Below are 22,921 nucleotides of genomic sequence, written 5' to 3' on the forward strand. Positions count from 1 at the left end.
AGAGATGATCATAATAAAATACCTTCTCCACAGTTAAACAGTGATATTACCATAAATAACAGGGTATGATATCATGTGTTGATCCACAAAGCTGATGAATGAGGGTGTTCCTAACTCCTCTTTTAATATAGTTTTGATACAACTTCTTTGAAAAGAACCCTTGTAATCCTAGAAATTGCAATGAATATGTGATTTTAGCTTTGCTTTAGTCTGTGAATTTATGTTGAAACTTTCAGTACTGAGGGAGTTTGGTACACTGGTTCATCATCACTGTTACTGATTTGCTCATACAGCTGAAAACTTAGGATATCTTCCACATTTCCCATGCAGAAATTATGTATGTTCCTGAACTTTGAAGTAGTCCATAATTCTAGATACAGTTTAAATGACACTTCATAATGGTCATGAGCAAGGGAAGGGAAACCTGCGCTGGTAGAGAAAATAGAACCCTAAAACCTGCTTTTTATCTTTCTTTTTCATTTCAGTCATGAGAACAGTGAATATTATAGGATTCTAGACAAAATCTTGGTTATAAGTAAGTAAGTGGCAACTATACATGAAAGTGGACACAATCTGTTCACAAATGTCCTGACAGGTGAGGAGGTGGTGCCACACATGGTGATGCCATGGTCCTTCTGATTCCCATGTGGCTCCTGCCTTAATGTGCATAAGTCAGTCTTCATAAGCAGCACACTTTGAGTAAAATTTTTTTACACATGCCTTATCCCTTAGGCTTCAAGAAACATTCCCGTCTTTCTTAAAGGATTATATAAATGGTAGGTAGATTCTAATACCAGGGCTCATTAGCTCCCTGCAGTACAGAGATAATCTGAGACACATGAAAAAAAACTTACACACATCTGAAAAAAATCACCAAACAACAAGTTTACAGACTCTAGATATCTAACTCTCATTGCAAAAAACTCACACCTTTATTGGCAGGAAGAAACTAAAATACTAAGAGCTTCTTTATCTCTACCTCATCCCCTTAAATTTTTGTAACTACTCTACCTAACACAAAGTCTTAAGTTTGTCAAAACTCCAGCCACAAATGCCTTTCTTTGTATTTCTACATAACAGAAATCTTGAGTTTACTTTAATTTTCTTTTTACAACCTAGTATTTTAAAAAATTATAAATTGCCTAACTAGGTTATTTTATTGGGAATTTTCGTTCATATTTTTGCCATAGATTTGTTTAACTTAGAAAAAACTTATAAATACTAGCATTTGTATCATGAATTACAATTATGTAATTTCTTCCCTAATTTTTCAATGACCCACTGATCATTCAAAAATGCATTGTTCAGTCTACAACAGTTTGAATGCCTCCTGAGGTTTTCCTTGCCATTGATTGCTAATTTTATTCCATGATGGTTTGTTAGGATACAGGGAATTGTCTTGCTATTTTTCCTAAGGTTTGCTTTATGACCTAGGATGTAATCTGTATCAAAAAGTTCATGTGCTGCTGAGTAAAATGTGTAATATACTTCTGTCAGATTGGATACTATACAATGTATGCTGAAACCATTTTGTCCATGGTATTGTTTAGTTCTAGGATATCATTGTTAATTTGATGTATGCATATTGTGCATTGATGAGAGTGGGTTGTTGAGATAATGTACTAGTACAGTATCTGGATCTTTCTGTTCCTTTAAGCTCAGAAGCCCTTTTTGTGTGTACTTGGGGACACTGATAGTTGTTGCATATATTTATTGTTGACTCTTGGTATATTCTCACTTTCTCTGCTTTCTTCATGGTTTACTAAGATAGTTATTCTGTTTGTGGAAATTTTACAGTTTGGTTATCGCAGTTGGCCATAACTAAAACATACCATTCACTCTCTCTTATGCTCACATGAAATAAAAATATATACATATAAATTCTTTGCAAAAATCAAAAGTACATTAATAATCATATAAGATCTCATGGGTGTAAGCTGTTTCTTTTGCTCTCCTACAATTAGATGACCAAGATAATGGACAAAAGAGGGATATATGTGGCCACCAAAACCTCTTTATTTATAGTAATGATAAAAATATCACAAAAGTTACCTCCCCCTTTAATTTACATAACACATGTGAAATGATCTTTAAAAACCTAATTATTTAAAATTAAACTTTCCAAGATTGTATCTTAATTTAGTCTATAGCTCAGACAACTGCTAACCAATAATGTCAACAAAACAATTACTTACCATCATAAAAACCAGACTTACCAATGCCCTTTCCTTTATCTGCAGGAGAGGCAATTCAAATTCTGTACCCAAAGTCAAGTCTCTCAGAATGAACTCTGAAAAGGTTTTTCTAATTAATAATATTGCTATAATCTTTGGTAGACTATTTTTAGAGTTCAAACAACTTATAAATTGAAGTCTTAGTAATGTATTTTAATATCCAAAGGGGCCACTTGTCATAAATTTAAAATCCTGCTTCCCACTTATCATCAAAGCCCTTTCTATTTGCTTCATCACAGCTAGACTCATAATTAAATAGGAATTTCAAATGGCCTCAAAAGTAGGCCTTGGGTGTCACACATTTGGAGGGAAGGGACTTCCCCTCACCAAAATGTAACCAATTAACTAACCTCATTCTAAAATATTAAGAACATGTCCTTGACAAAGCACATTGGTGGGATAGGAACATGACTGAAGTAGGAGAGCACCTGCCTAGAAAGCAATAAGTCCAAATTTCAAAACACCATTATTGCAAAATATAATAATAATAATAATAATAATACAAAACAATCAACAAAATGGTTTTTCAGTTTTACTGAAAGATTTTTTATTTCCAGTCTGTGATTCTCTCTCAGCAAATTCAAGCACCAATTTAAGACTGATGTGTGAACCATTATTATTCCATAAAATTATCTATTAAATTATTTACTATGAAATTTCAAATATAAAAACTTTTTTGAAAAAATCCTTTGCTAATAACAATTGGACCTAATGAGTATTAAAAACTAAAAGTACTTGGCCTATGAATAAAGACCAAACATGTTTTTTCATTCAAACCTACTTTATTAAAAAATTAAACATTCTCTAAATGCACATATACATTTATTCAATCATTATAACAACTCAAGCAAACTTAGAGAGACCTGAATTCAAAGCACAATAAAAACCCGAAAGAATTGGTGAAATGGATAAAGTGGAAAACTGCTTGCTTACCTGAGAAATGTCCTGAGTTCAATATCTGCTATCACAAATAAATATATAAATAAATAAATAAAAATTAATGAATGAACAAAAGAGCTGAGAAGAGCTCCCATACTACTGTCGCAACCTGAACCATCAAATCTGCATGAACAAGATCCTTAAGTACTACTCCCGGTATTATTCCCACCCAAACTCTCAATGACCTCGCTGTCTGCTCATCTTACCCCGGCCACAAGAACCCTGCCTTCCATCTCATACACATTCAGCTTATTAGTATCAGTTTCATTACCATTCCTTAATAAAATTAATTCCTAATAAATAACCCAGAGTAAATCTTCATACAATCCAAAAACAAATAAAAATATGTCTCTTTAAAAAATGCATAAAACTACGAAATCATATGATCACATGTTACTTCTTCCTTAACCCAGGTATCTCAATATAAGCTGGGCTCCAAGGACTCTCCAAAGACCTGAAAGACTATTAATAAATTCAAAGCTCTAACTATTTCCTTAAACTTAACCTAGACAGATTACAAATCACATTTTCAGTGGATTAGACATCCACTGAACAAAAATTTTGGAAAATGACTCAGAACTATGCTGATACTAGGGTCAAAGATATTTGATACATTGTAAGAACTTTTGTAAATGCCACAACGTACCCCTGCACTGCACAATAATAAAAAAAAGAAAAGAAAAACATCCCAATAAAAAAGTGAGCCATTCAAATCAGTAAAAATGTAATGCATCCCAAGACAAACCTAAATTAAAATTATCAAATTAAAAGTGTCAATTGTAGCTTAAAAAGTCATATAATGACCTACTCCATTAAACATAAAACTAACAATATGTAAGACCATTAATTGTTTCTTAAAAATCATACAAAACTGCATACAGAAAAAATAAAATCTTACTCTGATTCTAGGTCAACAGAAAAGATTTTAAAAATATACTAACATCAACTTTAACTCAGTTAGTCAGCACCAAATATCACAAGTTTCAAAAAGATGAAGTGGGAACGTATTCAAAATTAATAATTTGTCCTTTTGAGATTTGAACAATGGAAGCATATTTTTTTAACAGGTAGAAACAAGAAAATTATAACAAAAAGAAACCCCAATGTTTAGGAATAAGCTGTCCCATTCTTCAATAAAGATAAAAAATAACTTCACATAAAACTGGTTATATACACAGAGAAGAATCAAACAAGTCCCATAACTTCTTTCCTGTACAAAAATGAATTCAAAGTGCATCAAGTGTCTTAAGGTAAGTTTAAACTCCTTTTTAAAGGGAAGTAGTATTAGGGATTAAACATAGGGCCTCAGACTTGCCAAGCAAGCATACACAACTAGCTTTAAGACTACACAAGAAAAACAGGAAAAACACTGGAAGACATAGGTATAGGCAATTATTTTCTGAACAAGGTTCCAATTGCCCAGTAAATAAGAACAAGAATTGACAAAAAGGATTGCATCAAATGAAAATACAAAACTTCAGCACATCACAGGAAACAATTACCAGATTCATGCGACAGCACATGTATTGGGAGAAAATTTTTGAGCAGCCATTCAACAATTAAAAGATTCATATTCAGAATCTACAAAGAGCTCAAAAAGTTAAACACCAAAAGAACAAACAATCCAATGAATAAATGGCCAAATGAATTGAACACACATTTCTCAGAGGAAGTATGAATGGTTAATAAATATATGAGAAAAATTTTCAACATGCTTAGCCATAAAGGAGAGGTATATCAATACTAACTACACGGAGATCCATTTCCTCCCAATCACAATGGCAATTATCCAGAAAACAAAGAACAACAAATTTTTCCAAACATGTGGAAAAAAGGAGCCTTTATATAATGTTATTGGGAATGTTGACAAGTATCATGTATACATTTTATGTGGAGTTTCAACAAGCCTCTCATATACACTTATTGGGATTGTCTACTATATCCCACTGTTATTGGGAACATAAAGGAGTACCTACCACTACTATGGAAATCAGTATGGAAGCTAATAAAAAAAAAAAAGAACAATGAAAGAATATAAAAAGAGCCCTACATAATGCCTGATGACCCTAGTATACTGCTCTTGGTCATGGATCCAAAGGATTATATATCAACATACAGGAGCAACAGCTGCACACCCACATTTACCACAGCACTATTCACAAATACCAAACTGTGGAATCAGAAATGGTGCACACCATCAATGAATGGATAAATAAAATATGTTATGCGTACACAATGGAATATTCTTCATGTGAAATGAATTAGTTATGCTTTATGGAGAAAATGGATGGAAATTGGAGTCATGATGATCACTACAAGCCCATCTCATGTGGTCAGATGTGGAATCTGGGCTTATTATGAATAAGATCATGATAATAAGGTAAGAGGAGTTTATAATGCAGATTTTCCATGGTGGGTCTGTGGGTGGGTACAGGGGCAAAAGAGAATGTACTTCTGGGTAAAGAAACTCTAAGTAGTTTATACATCCATGAAGATAGCAAAGTGAAACTTAAAAAATTTTGTTTGAAAAATGGAGGAGCGTGTTGTAGAAGACAGATGGATTTCATAGTATATAATGGAGGGGGAGCTTGTTCAAAGTTTACCATATGCAACCATGGAACTGTCACAATGAAATCCATTTATACAATTAATGTCAGGTAATAAAAGTCCACAATTAGAACTCCATTGACTACTAAAATAAAAATATCTAAAATCTATCAAATTTTGTTTTGACTACCAAAATAAAAATAACTAAAAAATAAACTAGCTACAAATTACCCCTAAAAACTAAAAAAAAAAAAGTAGATTGACAACCCCTAGAATCTGAAAGTACAAATGTGAAACACTTAAAGTGTAATTTTGCTCCAAATACAAAGAAAAACAAATATCCATGTCTCTGAAGAGATGGTGGGTCATCTGTCTTTGTCATGGCACATCTTAATTCTAACAATACCCAAGGCTTCTAGTGATATAGCTCCAAACAGTCATCTTACAATATCTTATTATAAACTCAGGCATTTCTTAGTATTACAAAAATCATGATAAATTTCATTTAAGTGTTGTGGCTTAATATTGTGCTGTAACTTAATCCTAGATCCCCTTCTCAGAAGACAGATTATCAATAAAATAAAAAAATCATATTTCACTCCTTTCTTCACATTCAATTTCTTGCCGCAATAATTTTTTGTAGACCAAAATGGCTAACTCCATTATTAGACACAAATATTTTAACTATTTTTAAGGCCACAATCCATCTATCAATTATTCTGTCATTCCTTTATCTGGTGAGTGTTCAACATATAAAATATCATAACATTTCCAAAAAGATGTTATTGGAAAAAAATTCTTTATTTTTTATTGGAAAAATAAATGAAAAACAATTATCTGGTCTAAAATAGAGAAACACCTTAGAGAGCAATAATAACACAGTCTACTGGCATTTATTTACGAAGCTACTCTCATTGCTCTCATGAAAGCCAATACCATATTAAGCCCATTTCAATCAGTTCCACAAACTTTAATGACTAAAGTTAAGAAATTTATTGTTGCCTTGCCAATCCATGGATAGTTCAGCTATTGTCCCAAATAAGGAACACAAACCTACAAAAAAGTTACAAAACACTTTAATATCAAATCATCCTAGATTCCCTAATTCATATAAGTATTTTGGCTGAAATACTTATAGTCAATACTTGGTTTAGTGTTCTTATTTTTGTTTTTTTAACATTTTTTTTCCTTTATTGTGGTGCTGCATGGTGATACATTGTGGCATTTATAAAGGTTCTTGCAAGGTATCAAATATATCAAACTTAAATTCATTCTTATTTTTAAAAGTATATTCTTCTAGCCCCAAGTCTCAACTTACAGTTATTTTAATAAACATACCTGGACATATTAAAAAGAACCCATTATACTAAAAGGTTTTTGTCTCAAGATTGTTAAAACAGTTCACAATTATGGAATATATTATGCCACAAAACTATACACTATAAGTAGAAAGCAAACACACAATACAGAATCTAAATACTTTGCTAATCTATAGCCCAATACAAAAATGTAAAACTAAAATACTTAATAATATCCTAATAGATATAACAAATTAAAATACAGTTGAATATATTTTAAAATAGCCTAATAATAGCATAGCATCCTAAATATTAAACACCATTCAGAACCACAGCCATTACCCAGGTGTCAAAGCATATGCACTCTCATCTAAAAAAGACTTTAAAGTTTCCACAATCCTTAAGATAAAAATTAACATAAGTACTTAAAATTATAATAAACTATAAAATGCCTATTTTATCTACTTATTTTACAAGGGAGTCCAACTTATTTAGGAAAACTCTTCATGAAAAAAAAAAAACCAAGAAAATCATGTATAAAATGAATAAGAAAAAACACTAAATTAATGGGTTGAATCCCTCACACTAAATATAAAAAAGTCTTTAATAGCCAAAATTACTGAAAGGTATTTCAATAATTAAATATAAAAGAAATCATGAATAACCTCATAGATGAGCTCATAACATAATTAATAGTTTTGGAAGAAGGAACCATAGCCCTACCTAACACAAAATTGAATAGGTAAATGACTTCCATAGACACAAAAAATTCACAAAAACCTTACAAAACCAGTATTAAATTACAAATAAGCAAGATCTGTTTTCAACAGGTATGATTAATTAGTTTCCATTGTCATTTAAAAAAAAAAACATTTATAATCTCTTCCCATCTTACTCAAAAGCCCTTCTACAACACAGTTTAAGAAGATAGCTATCCTAAATTTGAAATTCTGAATATTAAAACCAAATACTCTTCAAAATATAATGTCCTTAACCAACTAATTGCTCCTCAGGGAGCTAGAAATGCCCTCATAAATCCTGGTGTTGTGTATATGTTACAAATATATCAATGTGTCCACAGTTCTGAAGATTCTTCAGAATCATATCAATGCTATATCTAATTGTACACCACTCATTAATGATTTTATAAGAGCAGAATTTTGGGGGACATTTATTTTAAAAATTTTAATATTTGTTTTAATGTTTACATACCTACCACTCTGCTAAATTTTCTGTTGTTTTTATGGTGACTTTTATTCTCTAGAGTATTAAATAACTTCCTTTCCAATACAAAACACACCACTCCTGGTATCATCCTATCCTGACAGTCCTAGGATTAACTTTTGCATGTCACTTTTCAACAAACTAAGGTGTGATTGTCAGTACCTTTTTAGGCAGGACTAATGCTGCTTTTAAATTGAAAAGAACAATTAAGGAGAGACCATAGACCCTCCATAATGCCTTAAGATCAAGGATCAAAAAGTGTGGGGGAGGGGGGCAGTGTAGAGAAATTACCCAAACAATGTATGCACATGTGAATAAATGAAAAAAAAAAAAAGAAATCAGAGAGTAAAAAACAAGGTCTTATTTCCCCCTTTTCATTCCCCTATAAGAAAACTGTTGGAAGCTTTTCTATGCACATATGTGCATGGATATATACAAAGTAGTGAATTTTTACATTAGTAGAGATTAAATTGCATGCATTGTTCTGCAACTTCATTTTTTTAAAAAAAATTTGTATTTTCTGTGTGTAGATTGAGGTGCATCCAATTTAACAGTAAATGTTTATGGACTGGCAGTTCCCAGTTGTAACTGATTCTGTGTTTTGTTTTTAGTTATGTTTGGCCACTGCCCAGTTGAACACCCTCTAATAAATGCTAGACATAATTCCTTTGAAGTTTCGTGGCTTCATATTGAATTCTCAGAATATAAATGTTATAACACAACTAATAATAATCACTGTGGAAGAACAATGCAATGTGGTAAATTTATTATTGCTCCAAATTACTCACTTGTTCAATAAAAATATTATACATCCCTAAAAAAAGTCATTTAGGAGAAATGTAAGGCAGAATAAAATAGGGACAAGTAGCATGGAACCAATGTAAGCCAGAATATGGATGTTGGATTATAGAACAAAATATTACATGAAATAAACCTCAAAGAAAAATTTGGATGCATTAGTGCTAGCAGAGATCCCATTAAGTTACAATATACACTGCACTACAACAAATAAAAATTCTCTAAAATTCCTCAGAACTTGTCCATCTTGAGCACTATGCACTGAGAATGAAGAATGGCTTATGCGTCAAGACTTTCAGGCAAAAATATGACCTTAAATTTGTAAAATATAGAAAGCCATGTCACAAGAACCCTTGATTGGTAAGACCTCTCCAGGTACAATGACTTCATTCTTGTATTATAATGTCAAATATTATACCAAAAAATAATGCAAGTGTCCAGAGAACTAACACATAAACAACCCCAATCTAGAATTAAGCTAAAGTCATTAGCCTATGTTACTGTTTGTAAAGAACTTTTTCTGTAAGAACTAATATTTATGCCTTAACTTCCCAAATGCACTCCATTTGTTGTGCATTTACCTTTTGTCCTATGTTTCACTAATTTTTTTCCTTACCTAATAGAATCTTTCCCACACTTTTACCTCATAAATACTCTTAAAATTCTTTTGTCCAACACATGCAAGAATAAAAAATTCTATGGACAATAAGTCAAGATTTTACCCATGTGAAATCTTTATTAGCCCCTCTCCACTAACAATAGTACAGTGCAGCTCATCAGATGTTCAGTATCCACTTAGGTTTGTGTGATGCAAAAATTGGTATTGTCAGGTTTTCATGCACCTGTACTCTTACCATTTGGCTCTTGTGTAGAGAGAGCAAGATGGCACATTCTCTCATAAGAGGTCTTCATAATTTCAGAGATATGTAATTAATCATTAGAAGATAAACTTTCACAACATTTTTGCGTACATTCTTTTCAAACCACAATTACAAACTAATATGACTAGAAATGGCCAAATTTTCTTCCGTGCTTGCTGACCATGTTACATTAAACTCGTAGTACCAAAAGCATGAAGAATCACTGGTGAAGTGGCTCAAGTGGTAGAGCACCTTCCTAGCATGAGGTATAATCTGGTGATTTTCACTATTTCACTTTCGATGGATGATATGTGCAGCCCTTTATTTCCCCCTATTGCATATGTATGTGTTAAAAACTTGAGTATGTTACTTTTCTGTCAAGAGTTCGGTTTTTTGTGTGTCTTTGCAGACAAATAATTTGTATTTGTTCCTCACAGAGATATAGGCATAAGAAGATATCCAGGTAATATTCCTTGTGTTGATCATTGTGGAATGCTTATTGGTATCTTTTCAAGATAGCAAGTGTTGCTATACCAGGCTGAGTACAAGGGCCTCTGTAAGTATTCAGAGAGTGTAGAAGATTCTTAAAATGATAAAGAAATTCAAGAATTTTAATGTTGACAGATAGGATGAGACAAGTAGCAAATGTATTTTCCAGGATGTGGTTCTCAGAGGCAGGTCAAGAAATATAGTGAGTCACTGATATCATCAAGAGTACAATTGTTCCTACATAGGTACAAGCTCACAAGATCCTAAGTCACAATATAGCACATCTTGCATTTATGTATTTATTATTAAGGAATTGAGACTGTTCATAATCCCTTTTTATTTTGGTTCACATGCTGAGATAAAAGCAGTAGAGCCTTAAAAGTTCATTAATATGGCTTTGTTGTTTTTAAAGAAACATGATCAACTTTGAAATTCAGAAAAAATTATAATCTGGTTTATTGTCATTTTTGACTTGGCAACACAGGAAGAAGTTCAAGAATTGTTCGTGGTTCCAGTGTAGATTTTTGGGTAATCCCAAACTTCTGTTAACTCTGAGTTACTCCATAAATGTAGGTAGACCTTAAGTGGCCCATAATAATGGTTGAAGTCAAGGGAAGGGGAGGGGAATGTGCTCTGGTAGAGCAAACTATTTCCTGAGTAACTGATTAATATGTTTTTTTTCACATGGCCTTAATAATGGCACAGAAATGCCAGCAGGACTGCTGTTGGAGCACTGGTAATTGCTAAGAAGTGATTGTTAGCTCATTTGAGAGGCAGACATTTTGATTTACGTATCTAGGTGGATGAGGAGGTTATTCTTCACAAGGTATTGTCATATTATCTGAATGATTTTTGTAAGGTATCTCCAAGCATAGAAGCATGAGAGAATGGCAAATTCAATGTTTAAGATCTCTTATGCTCAAATCCACATCTGAGGACTATTTAGGGCATAACACATTTCTACCATATTGCATATGTAGAGGTCAAAGGAAAACCTTCATCTGTCCATAACACTACTATGCCTGAAATGGTTGTAATCTTAATAAAAATCAATGCATGTTTGACACTGACATCTTTTAGAAGCATAAATTGATGTCCAGGCCCTTTTTAAAGAATCTATCCTGGAGATAGGGTTTAGAAATATTAGCATGTGTACTCTCAAGAGAGTAGGATTGTCATACAACTATTTTCCACTGATATCTGAAATTCTTTCAAGTAATTTAACTTGAACCCTGAATGACAAAATGACATTGAGAACTACGGGTGACATAAAAACTCTGTGGCCTTTTGTCTGAGACAGGAAAAGACATATCTGGGAGAAAAAAAAGTTATCAAGTACAGAATTCCTGGTATCTAAGTATGGTGCTAGGAATCAAATCTTTCCATATGGTGTCTGACTTTCCTATCTATAAAGTAATGTGAGGTGGTCCCTAATATTCCTTGTGACAAATATTTGTTACAACTGTTTAGGTAAGATATGACTGATATATTCTCATTGGTAGTGACCATGTGTGTGTGCTTTTTATACACTCATTATTCCTGTGTGTATTAGGACATGGCTGTGCTCTAGATCATTGTTATTTTTACTGGCATTGAGAATTCTTATAAGCATTGTATATTTTGTAGGTACTAAGAAAGAATGGATGTAATGTCCAGACTGTACAATTCAATTTAAATTAATCTAGGAATCCATACTAAGATGAAGGGTACATCAACAGTGGTGGTGTTCAAGTTAATACATCATTGCTCTGGTACAGCAACTTGTTTCCTGAAACACAACTGTGAATGTTTTCTCACAGGATTTCTGAAAGAGAATGAGCATTTTGTGGCAGATTGTTGACCAAGCATTGCTAATAATGAGGTAGGTGATAAATTGACCCAAGTGCATGAAATATACAAAAGATTAAGCAGGGTGTGTGTGTCTGGTTATTGCCATGATTTTGCAGTAATCCTATGTATGTCCTGCCTACTATATAGGTATCCAAAGATGCCATATTCACACATTAGAAACCATTTTTAAGATATATATTTGAAGAGTGTTTTTACACTCTTATATTTCTCCCAATTTTTGGCCTATGTGTGGCGAAAACAGGATGCCACATATTTCTAAATGAGAGTAAGATGTTTTTGTATCCTTGGAGATAGATATTATGTAGTTAATACTCCCAGTGACAGATGAATTACCTGGGAATAACTTAATGTTCATATTGTCCATTTCTGTAATGTTGACCAAGCACGATCTTTAGGCTTTTTCAAGAAAGTAATTGAACTTTTAAATGTCTCTGTTTGTGGAGACCTGGAATTATCCATATAGTGTAAAAGGAATCCCAAAATGATAATGTGAGCTTGGATACTACTGTGAACACAGGTAGCTTGAAGTATTTACCGAATTGCTAATAATAATAATAATAATAATAATAATAATAATAATATCTCTTACACAGAGAGGCCAAGCTTGAGAATGAATGAATAAAATCCTTCCTTGGAATACAGCTGATTTTTGCTTATATGATGACATGGGCCTGTATGGCTGCACAAAACTTCTTCCCACCAAAAAAAAGCTAAGTAATGACTGTGACCCTGAACCTTCCTGTCACACATTTTACTTTTCCTGGATTGAATCATTCTTCAAGATGTTTGTAAATTGTAATGTCCAAGTATTAAGAATTTTAGTGTCATAATATATTTTGAACACATGACTATGGAGGGAATGATTATATTGTGCTTTCCCATCATTTCTGTGGTCCCTTAAAGCCAGAAATAAGCACAGTTTTCAGAAATGTCCACACAAGAAATGAGTGCCCCATTCTACTGATACCATCAATATCACATTAATTCATGTGTCCATATAGAGCTTGTTTCCCTTAACAATGATTTTGTGCACCCCACAATTCAGGTGTCCTTGAAGAACAATTGTTTCCTGAGACATACTCATATATCTTTTCTACAAGACCACTGAAAAAAGTAGAAATGATTCTTGACAGAGGCCTGCTAATAACCATGTGTGTGATAATGTTGAGATAGCACAGTAAGGCTCATCTCACTTTCAATATGAAAACAGGTCAGGTTGTGGGGCCTAACCTGGTGTCATAAGTTCTTTGTACATGCTCCCTTATACCATATTGCCTAGTGTATAAGTAAGAAGTTTAGCAATATTCAATCACTGACTTTCTTCCTCTTTTCATATACATTTAATAATTTATTATGAAGTGCTTCTATTTCACCAAGCTTTTAATCCATGCATGCTTTCAACATCTATAGCTCCTTAATATTTCTAGTAAGTGTTACACATCTTAGCATGATTTCTGAGAGACAATGGGGATTTAATACTCATACAGGTAGAGGCACAAAAAAAGTTCTATATAATTTTGATTGTGTCCATCTCTATGATGATTAGTGTTGAATTTTTTTCATCTTCTCAGGACAGGAAGAGTATTTTTACAAGGCTGTGTGAGTGGATCTCTGCAAGAGTGCAGATGGAATAGATGGACCATGAATTGATACAATGACTTGGGAATTTTCTCATATGTGTGGAATGACACAAGTAAACATATGTTTATGTATGATGCTTTTCTCAGAAGCAGGAAAGTGTCCAAATTCAGTCAATGATCATCAAGAATAAAATGTCCCCTAAATAGTTAAGCACTGATATGAGCCCAAATCACAGTACAGGATATCTTATCTTCATCTACAAAGCTGAGGAAGTACTAATCCCAAATTTAATATGCTCTTGATGCACATGCTTTGATAAGAATCCTTTTAGCCCTAGCAATTTAATGAAGATGATGTTTTAAGCTTTATTCTGAAAATAATTTTGTGTTGAAATTTTCACTGCTGAAGGAATTATGGTCTCCTTCTTCATTGTCACCATCAGTGATTTGCCTACACAGGAGGAAACAAGATATCCTCCACATTCCCAATCTAGAAATGAAAGATGTTCCTGAAATTACCTGAATTCTGATGTGGACAATGATTCAAGTATAAGTCACATTTCATAATTGTCATGGGCAAGGGAAATGTGTGTGTCTTGCTAGAGAAAACTCTATCCTGAAACACAGTTTTTATGTTTTTTCCTTTGCAATCATGGGAGCACAGTGAATATTAGATGATTATAGACAAAACCTTGGTAAATAAGGGGAACACTACACATGAAAGTGGAAGCAGTCTGATTTTACATAATCTGATAGGTGAAGAGGTAGTGCCTTACATGGTGCTGCCATGTTCCTTCTGACTCCCACTGGAAGTCATGTAGCAACCTGGTTAACACTCATGAGAAGTCGGACTTCACAAGCATCACATTTTGAGCCCAGTTCCCTTTCTGGCACATGACTTATTCCTAGTCTTTGAGGATAATCCCATCTCTCCTAAAAGGAATACACAAATGTTTGCGCTCTTAACAACGGCATCACTCAGCTCCTCATGGGCAGATATAATCTGAGACACATGAAACAAGAACTTACACACATCTGAAAAAAGTCCCTAACGAAAGCTAAAGACCCCGGAGGTTTAAGACTCATGGAAGAATGTTACCCTTAGTATCCATTTTATTCTCACCTTTCTTGACAGCAAGAAGCTAAAATATTAAGTACTTCCTTACCTCCATCTTCCTCCCCTTGCATTCTTAAATCATTCCATTAAAAACAACCCTCTAAGTTGGTCAAAATTCTAGATACAAATGCCTTTCTTCATTTTGATACATAACAGAAGTCTCTCATTTACTTTCATTTTCTCTTTACAGCTTAGCATTTTAAAAATTGTAAATTGCCTAACCAGGCACTTATATTAGGGATTTAAGCCATAGTTTTCCATTAAATATGCATAACTTGAGAAAAACTTTTAAGCACATGTATTTTTGTCATGAACCACAATTACATAATTGAATTTGATTACATAAAATCTTCAAGGACCCATTGGTGTTCAAAATTGTGTTGTTGAATCTATATCAGTTTGAATGGATTTTGTGGGCCTGCTTAGAAAAATATATAAAATACTGCCTTAGGATGGAGTTCACTATAAATGTCTGCTATGTCCATTTTGTTCATGGTAATGCTTAGGTCTAAGATGACTTTTTAAATTTCTTGTGTTGACATTTTGTCTGTTAATGAGAGTTGGATGTTGAGATAAGTGCTCTATTACTGTATCTGTAACTATATGTTCTTTTAAGCTCAGAATCTCTTGTTTTATGAAGTTGGAACACTGATATTCAGTACAAATATTTATAGTTGTCTCTTGGTATATTCTTTCTTCCTTTTGGTGTTTAAAATAGTAATGATGTTCCACATAATTTTAAAGTTTTGTCATCTTAGTCTTTGTAAAATATACCATGCTTTACCTCTTTAACTCACATGAAACAAAAGCAATTATACATAAATTCTTTGCAAAATCCAAAGTATGTTTGCCAATCACACCTGATCTCATGGGCTGAGAGCTGTTGCTTGCCCTGCTCTGATGAAATGATCAAGATGATATACAAAAGGACGACCATACATGGCCATTATGACTTTAATCAGACATCTCTTTTTTAATAAATATTTTAAAAACATCACAGAAGCTAACTCCATCTCAATTTTACATAAAAATGTGAAGCTTTCTTAGAGAAAACTAACTCCTTCAAATTAACTTTTCAAATCTTTTACATTTATTCAGCCCTGTCCATGATAGCCAAGACAACTGTTTATCAGTAATATCAACAAATACAAATTTACTAACTTCACTCTAAAATATTAAGAACCTGCCCTTGTCAAAGCACAATTGTGGAATGGGGGAAATGGCTCAAAATAGGAGAGTGTCTGACTAGCAAGCAGGAAGTCCTGAATTGAAAATTCATTTAATGCAAATAATTAATAGTAATAATAATAATAATAATGGAAATCAAAAAAAGAAAAACAACACAATATTCTTAAGCACCTAAGGAAGAAGAGTTCTAATAAATTGTCTTCCATTTCTATTATTTTCTTCCAAATTCCTTTCCCAACAAATGCAAATAATAAAGTAAAAGAGATCTGTGAACTACTTAACATTTCTCAAAATTATCTGCTAAAGTATATACTAAGAAATTAAAATATAAAATTTTTTCTTAAGAAAAATTCTGCTACAAAAAAAATGTCATGGGAGAAATGACCCAGTGTATGCACATGTGAATAAATGAATAATAAATAAATTAATTAATTAATTAAATGCCACATATATGCATTCATAAAAATACTTGGCCTATGAATAAAAATCAAAGTTAATTCAGTCTTTCACTTATACATACCTTAAAAAAATTTTAAAAGCCTAAAGGAACAAATAAACATTTTTAGACATTACACCAAGTCAGACAAACTTAAGGAGATACTAACTGAAAACAAAATATAAATCCAAAAGATTTGGTGACATGGCTCAAGTGGAAGAGTCCTTTACTGTATGTTAGAGTACCCTGAGTTTAGTATAAAGTATTATAAAAAACAAGGCCCTGAAAAGACCTCCTGTACTACAAGTGCCTCCAAAAACATCAAAAACAACAAGAACAAGATTGCTAAATGCTCCATCTACTCCCACTCTTACTAGCACCACAATACTCCAGGGTCTCTCTGTCCACTTCATCTAATCCTGGCCACGGGACTCTTCACTTCCAGCTTTCAGATCATCCACAACCAGACTTTCAGCTTATCAGCTTCAGTTTTGTTACCCTTCCTTACTAAAACAATTCCCCATTAGAAGAAACCACGTTATATTTTCATGCTATCCAAAAATGAATAAAATGTCTCCTAAGAAGTAACACAAATAACTAAATGATAATACAATTCATTTTATTTCTTCTTTAACTCTTGTACCTCAATATAAAGTAGGGCTCAAATGATTCTCCAAAAACTTGAAAGAATATTGATAAGTTTAAAGAATAATAATAACCTGGACAGATTACAAAGCACATTTTAAATTGTCCATTTTTCTAAATAAAAACACAAAACTTGTATAATTAGTCAGGACTATGCTTATGATATTCAGATCAAAGAGCCATACAAATCAGTAAAAAGAGTTATGAATACCAAGATGGACCCAAATTAAAATGATCAGTTAAGAGTACAAATTTCAACTTAAAAAGTCACATTATCACCTGTTCCATTAAAAACAAAACAGTACATAAGACCATTAATTATTTTAAAAGTTTAGACATTGTACACTTAAAAAAGAAAAATCTTATTCTGTCTCTAGGACAACTGAAAAGGACATTAAAAATAGACTAAATTCAATCATAACTTAAAAAAGGACAGTTTTAAAATACACTTCATCAGTCAGTCAACACCAATTATTGATGGCAAATTATGAAAAGAGACAATGATAATTGAAAAGCAAATTCCTATTCAAAATTAATAATTTGTCCTTTTGGATTTTGACTAACAGAAATATAATTTTTGAAAAAGAACATGCTAAAACAAGAAAATAACAAAAAACAAGCCTTAATATTTAGAAATAAAGGGTGCTAAGTTTGAATATGGGTAAAAAATGACTTACTGCAAAACTGGTTATATACACATAGAAGAATGAAACACATGCCTTAACTCACATGCTATACAAAAATGAATTTGAGGTGAATTTACTATTATATTGTAAGTTAGAATAGAATGAAAATACTTCAGGGTTTTAAGGCACCATTTAAATCCCAATTTAAAATTGGGATTCTATTTCTAAGTATCAGTGTGTTTTTTTTTTTTTTCTTGCTCTTCTTTTAAAATCAGGGAAAATCAGTCAGAGGACAGAGAGGGAAATGAGATGGTACTGGTGAGCAAAAACCTCTAAGTAGATTACACGTATCTGTGAAGATGACAAAGTGAAACTTAAAAATAGTATTTGAAAAGGGGTGGGAGTTGTAGAAGTAGGTGAAGTAAAGCAATATAATAGAGGAGGTGAACTTACTCAAGGTTTATTGTGTGCAACTATGGAATTACCACAATGAAACCCACTTAAAATATTAATGTAAGCTAGTAAAACAATCTACAAAGTTAATTCCACTTATCAAAATAAAAAATTTCAGCACAAATAGAACTCCTCAGAAACCTTAGGCCACCTATGTAAAAGACCACAGATACCTCCAAAAGTGTTGACTGATTCCCCTAAAATATAAATTTAAACCAGAGACAGTGAAAAATCTAATTTCAGCAAAGAATCAAATAAACTGAAAGCATGCTACCTATGCCATGACAAATGACAAACCTAAACAAATGTCTCTCTCTGGAGTAATAGTCTAGTGGGCCACTACCTCTGAGATGGGAGATCTTGAAGTGTAAAGATGTCCAATATTTCTGTAGATTTATCCCTAAACAGTCATCTTCCAATATCTTATTAAAATCTCAAGTATTTCTTAGTGTAACAAAAATCTTGATAAACTTCATTTAAGTGTTGTGGCTTAATATAGGGCCATCATTAAATCCCTAGACCTCTTTCTGGAAAAAAAAAGTCTATCTATAAAATCTGAAAGTTCAAAGTTTTACTCCTTTCCTCACATATAGGAATAAACATTTCAATTTCTTACCACAATAATTTCTCATTTAACAAAATGGCCAATTACATTGTCAGGCAATAATATTTTGACTACCTTAAGGGCTACAACCATCCTATTTCATTCTTTTGAGTCAAGGGAGCCCCCCCCAAATAAAAAAATAGAGTAATATTCCCAATATTCCATAAAAAACATCATTTAAAAAATCCTCACCAGTACCAGGAAAAAATTAAATGAAAAAAATCTCAGGTTTAAAATGGAGAAACAAGCTACAGAACAGTAATAACTGGCAATGTTGTCATTCATCATGAAGCTCCTCTCATTTCCTTCCTCAAAGCCAATTCCCTAGTAAGCCCAAACCTAAATCATAACTACAACATTCAATGGCTAAAACAAGATGTTTAGATTACTGGTGGTTTGCCAGTCACCTTACAATTCACCTAATGTCCCAAACACCAAATACAAAAGTTCCACAAAACCTTAACATGAACTATTGCTCCTAGTCACTGAATATAGCATAATTTTCATAACATCTTCATAAAAATATTGGGTTAGTTTTCTTACTTTTTAAAATACACTCATTTATACTCCTCTAGTTCCAAATATTAACTTTCAGTCATTTTAAATAAACATACCCACACATGTTAAAAACAACCCAGTATACTTAAAGTGTTTTGGGTCAAGGGTATAAAAAAATCCAAATTTACTTAAATATGTTATGCCAGAAAACTACAAAGTATAAAGAGGAACCAAAAGCCCAATACAATATATAACTACTTTGCTAATCTAAATCCCTATGCAAACAATTAAAACTAAAATAGCTAATAATATCTGAAAACCAAAACTAATTAATGTACAGCTAATAAAACTCTTAAAAACAGCCTAATGCTATACAACATCCAAAATATAAAAATCCATTAATAATAACAACCATTAATCACATCAAAACATATGTACTCTCAAAAAACTTTAAAATTTCTACAATCACCTAAAGTAAAAATTAACAACATATATGTAAAAATTATAATTGACTTTAAATAACTATTATATCTGCTTATCAAACATAGTATTCCAACTAATTCACAATACACCTTTATGAAAAACCCCCACAGATATAATGAATAAGAATTATTTATACTAATTAATTATACTAATTTTTTGGGTTAAATACTTCACACTAATTATAAAAAGTTTTAATACTCAAAACTACTAATTTAGTGTATTATTAATTAAATAGAAAAATCTTTTTCTTTAAAAATCTCAATAAAATTATAATAGTTATGGAACATGAAAGTATGGCCCGGCATAACCCTTTGTTGGTTAAGAAAATGTATTATCACACTTCAGTAGACAGAAAAATAATCCAAAAACTTGTTGCAAAACTTACTGAATTACTAGCATTAAATCATAAACAAGACCTGTTTTGAACAGGTATAATCACTTAGCGTCCATTGTCATCACTCAATAACATTAAAAAATAAAATATGTATGATCCCTCATCAAGTATGTTCAAAAGTCCTTCTATGACATAGTTCAAGACAAATCTAAATTCAAAATGAAAATAAGAAAGCCAATTATTCCTCAAAGTAAAACATGCTTAACCTTTTAATTGCTACCCAGGGAGGCAGTAACGCCCTTTTAAAACTTAATGCTCTGTTTATATTACAAATATCTTAATGTCACCTGAGTCCTGAAGTATTATACTTCTCTTAAAGTTTACATACCTACAACTCTGTTAATTTTTACGGTGTATTGTCCTCTCTTGTACATCACATAGCTTCTTTTCCAATACATAACACACCACTTCCTGTTATCACCTATCCTAACAGTCCAAGAACTAAATTTTTGTGTGTCACCTTTCAACAAACTAGTGTGATTTTTTGTACAATGTTAGACAGGACTGATGCCTCTTTTTTTTTTTTACAGTGCAGGGTTTGAACACAGGACGTTTACATTGAGCCACTGCACCATTCCTTTTTTGTGACTTTTTTTTCAAGATAGGGTCTCATGAACTATTTCCCTGGATTTGAACTGCAATCCTGCTGCTCACTACCTCTTGAGTAGCTAGGATTACAGGTGTGAACCACCGGCTCCTGGCCTCTATTTATTTTTTTTTTAATTTTTATTTATTTATTTATTTATTTATTTTTAAATTTTATTATTCATATGTGCATACAAGGCTTGGGTCATTTCTCCCCCCACCCCCACCCCCTTCCTTACCACCCACTCTGCCCCCCCCTCCCCCCTACCCCCTCAATACCCAGCAGAAACTATTTTGCCCTTATTTCTAATTTTGTTGTAGAGAGAGTATAAGCAATAACAGGAAGGGACAAGGGTTTTTGCTGGTTGAGATAAGGATAGCTATACAGGACATTGACTCACATTGATTTCCTGTGCACGTGTGTTACCTTCTAGGTTAATTCTTTCCACAGAGTGGAAGAAAATATTTGCCAACTATACATCAGACAAAGGACTGATAACCAGAATATATAGGGAACTTAAAAAACTAAATTCTCCCAAAACTAATGAAACAACAAAGAAATGGGCAAGTGAACTAAACAGAACTTTCTCAAAAGAAGAAATTCAAATGGCCAAAAAACACATGAAAAAATACTCACCATCTCTAGCAATAAAGGAAATGCAAATTAAAACCACGCTAAGATTCCACCTCACCCCGTTAGAATAGCCATCATCAGCAACACTACCAACAACAGGTGTTGGCGAGGATGTGGGGAAAAAGGAACCCTCTTACACTGTTGGTGGGAATGTAAACTAGTACAACCACTCTGGAAAAAGATTTGGAGGCTACTTAAAAAGCTAGACATTGATCTACCATTTGATCCAGCAGTACCACTCTTGGGGATACACCCAAAAGACTGTGACACAGGTTACTCCAGAGGCACCTGCACACCCATGTTTATTGTGGCACTATTCACAATAGCCAAGTTATGGAAACAGCCAAGATGCCCCACCACTGATGAATGGATTAAGAAAATGTGGCATCTATACACAATGGAATTTTATGCAGCCATGAAGAAGAATGAAATGTTATCATTTGCTGGTAAATGGATGGAATTGGAGAACATCATTCTGAGTGAGGTTAGCCTGGCCCAAAAGACCAAAAATCGTATGTTCTCCCTCATATGTGGACATTAGATCAAGGGCAAACACAAGAATGGGATTGGACTATGAGCACATGATAAAAGCGAGAGCACACAAGGGAGAGGTGAGGATAGGTAAGACACCTAAAAAACTAGCTAGCATTTGTTGCCCTTAACACAGAGAAACTAAAGCAGATACCTTAAAAGCAACTGAGGCCAATAGGAAAAGGGGACCAGGAACTAGAGAAAAGGTTAGATCCTGGCCTCTTTTGAATTGAAAAGAGCTATTGGCAACAGACCATAGACCTTCCCTGACTCCTTAAGATCAAGGAACAAAAGTAATTTAGGGGAAAGTAAGGCAGGGTAAAATAGGACCCATTGTAAGTCAGAATATGGATGTGGGGTTATAAAATAAATTCTTGTGCTACAGAAGACTTGAACAAAGAATTGGAGGCACTCATTCTAGCTCAGATCCCAAGAAGTTACAACATGTACTAAACAATAGCAATAAAAGTTCCAATAAAATTCCTTTGAACTTGTCCTTGTTGAGTACTCTCCTCCGGGAATGAAGGAGAATTAATGCATCAATACTTTCAGGAAAAGCATGACCTTAAAAGTTATAAATATAGAAAGCCATGTCACAAGACCCTTTATTTGTAAAACCTCCCCAAACACAATGCCTTCATGCTTGGATAATGTCAAAATATTAAAAAACAACAACTACAAAAGGATTACACATTACCAGTACCTAATACAAAACTACAACCACAAAATAGGTTTAAGCTAAGGTCTTTAAGCTTTGTTGCTGCATGTAAAGAACCTTCTGTGTAAGAACTAACACCTCAGCCTTAACTTTCCAAATACACTCCACCTGATGTGCATTTATGTGCTGTTCTATGCATCACTACTTTCCTTCCTTACCTGATAGAATCTTTGCCACACTTTTTCCTCA

The sequence above is a fragment of the Castor canadensis genome, chromosome 3 (genome assembly GCF_047511655.1).
Source record: "Castor canadensis chromosome 3, mCasCan1.hap1v2, whole genome shotgun sequence".
Lineage (NCBI taxonomy): Eukaryota > Metazoa > Chordata > Mammalia > Rodentia > Castoridae > Castor > Castor canadensis.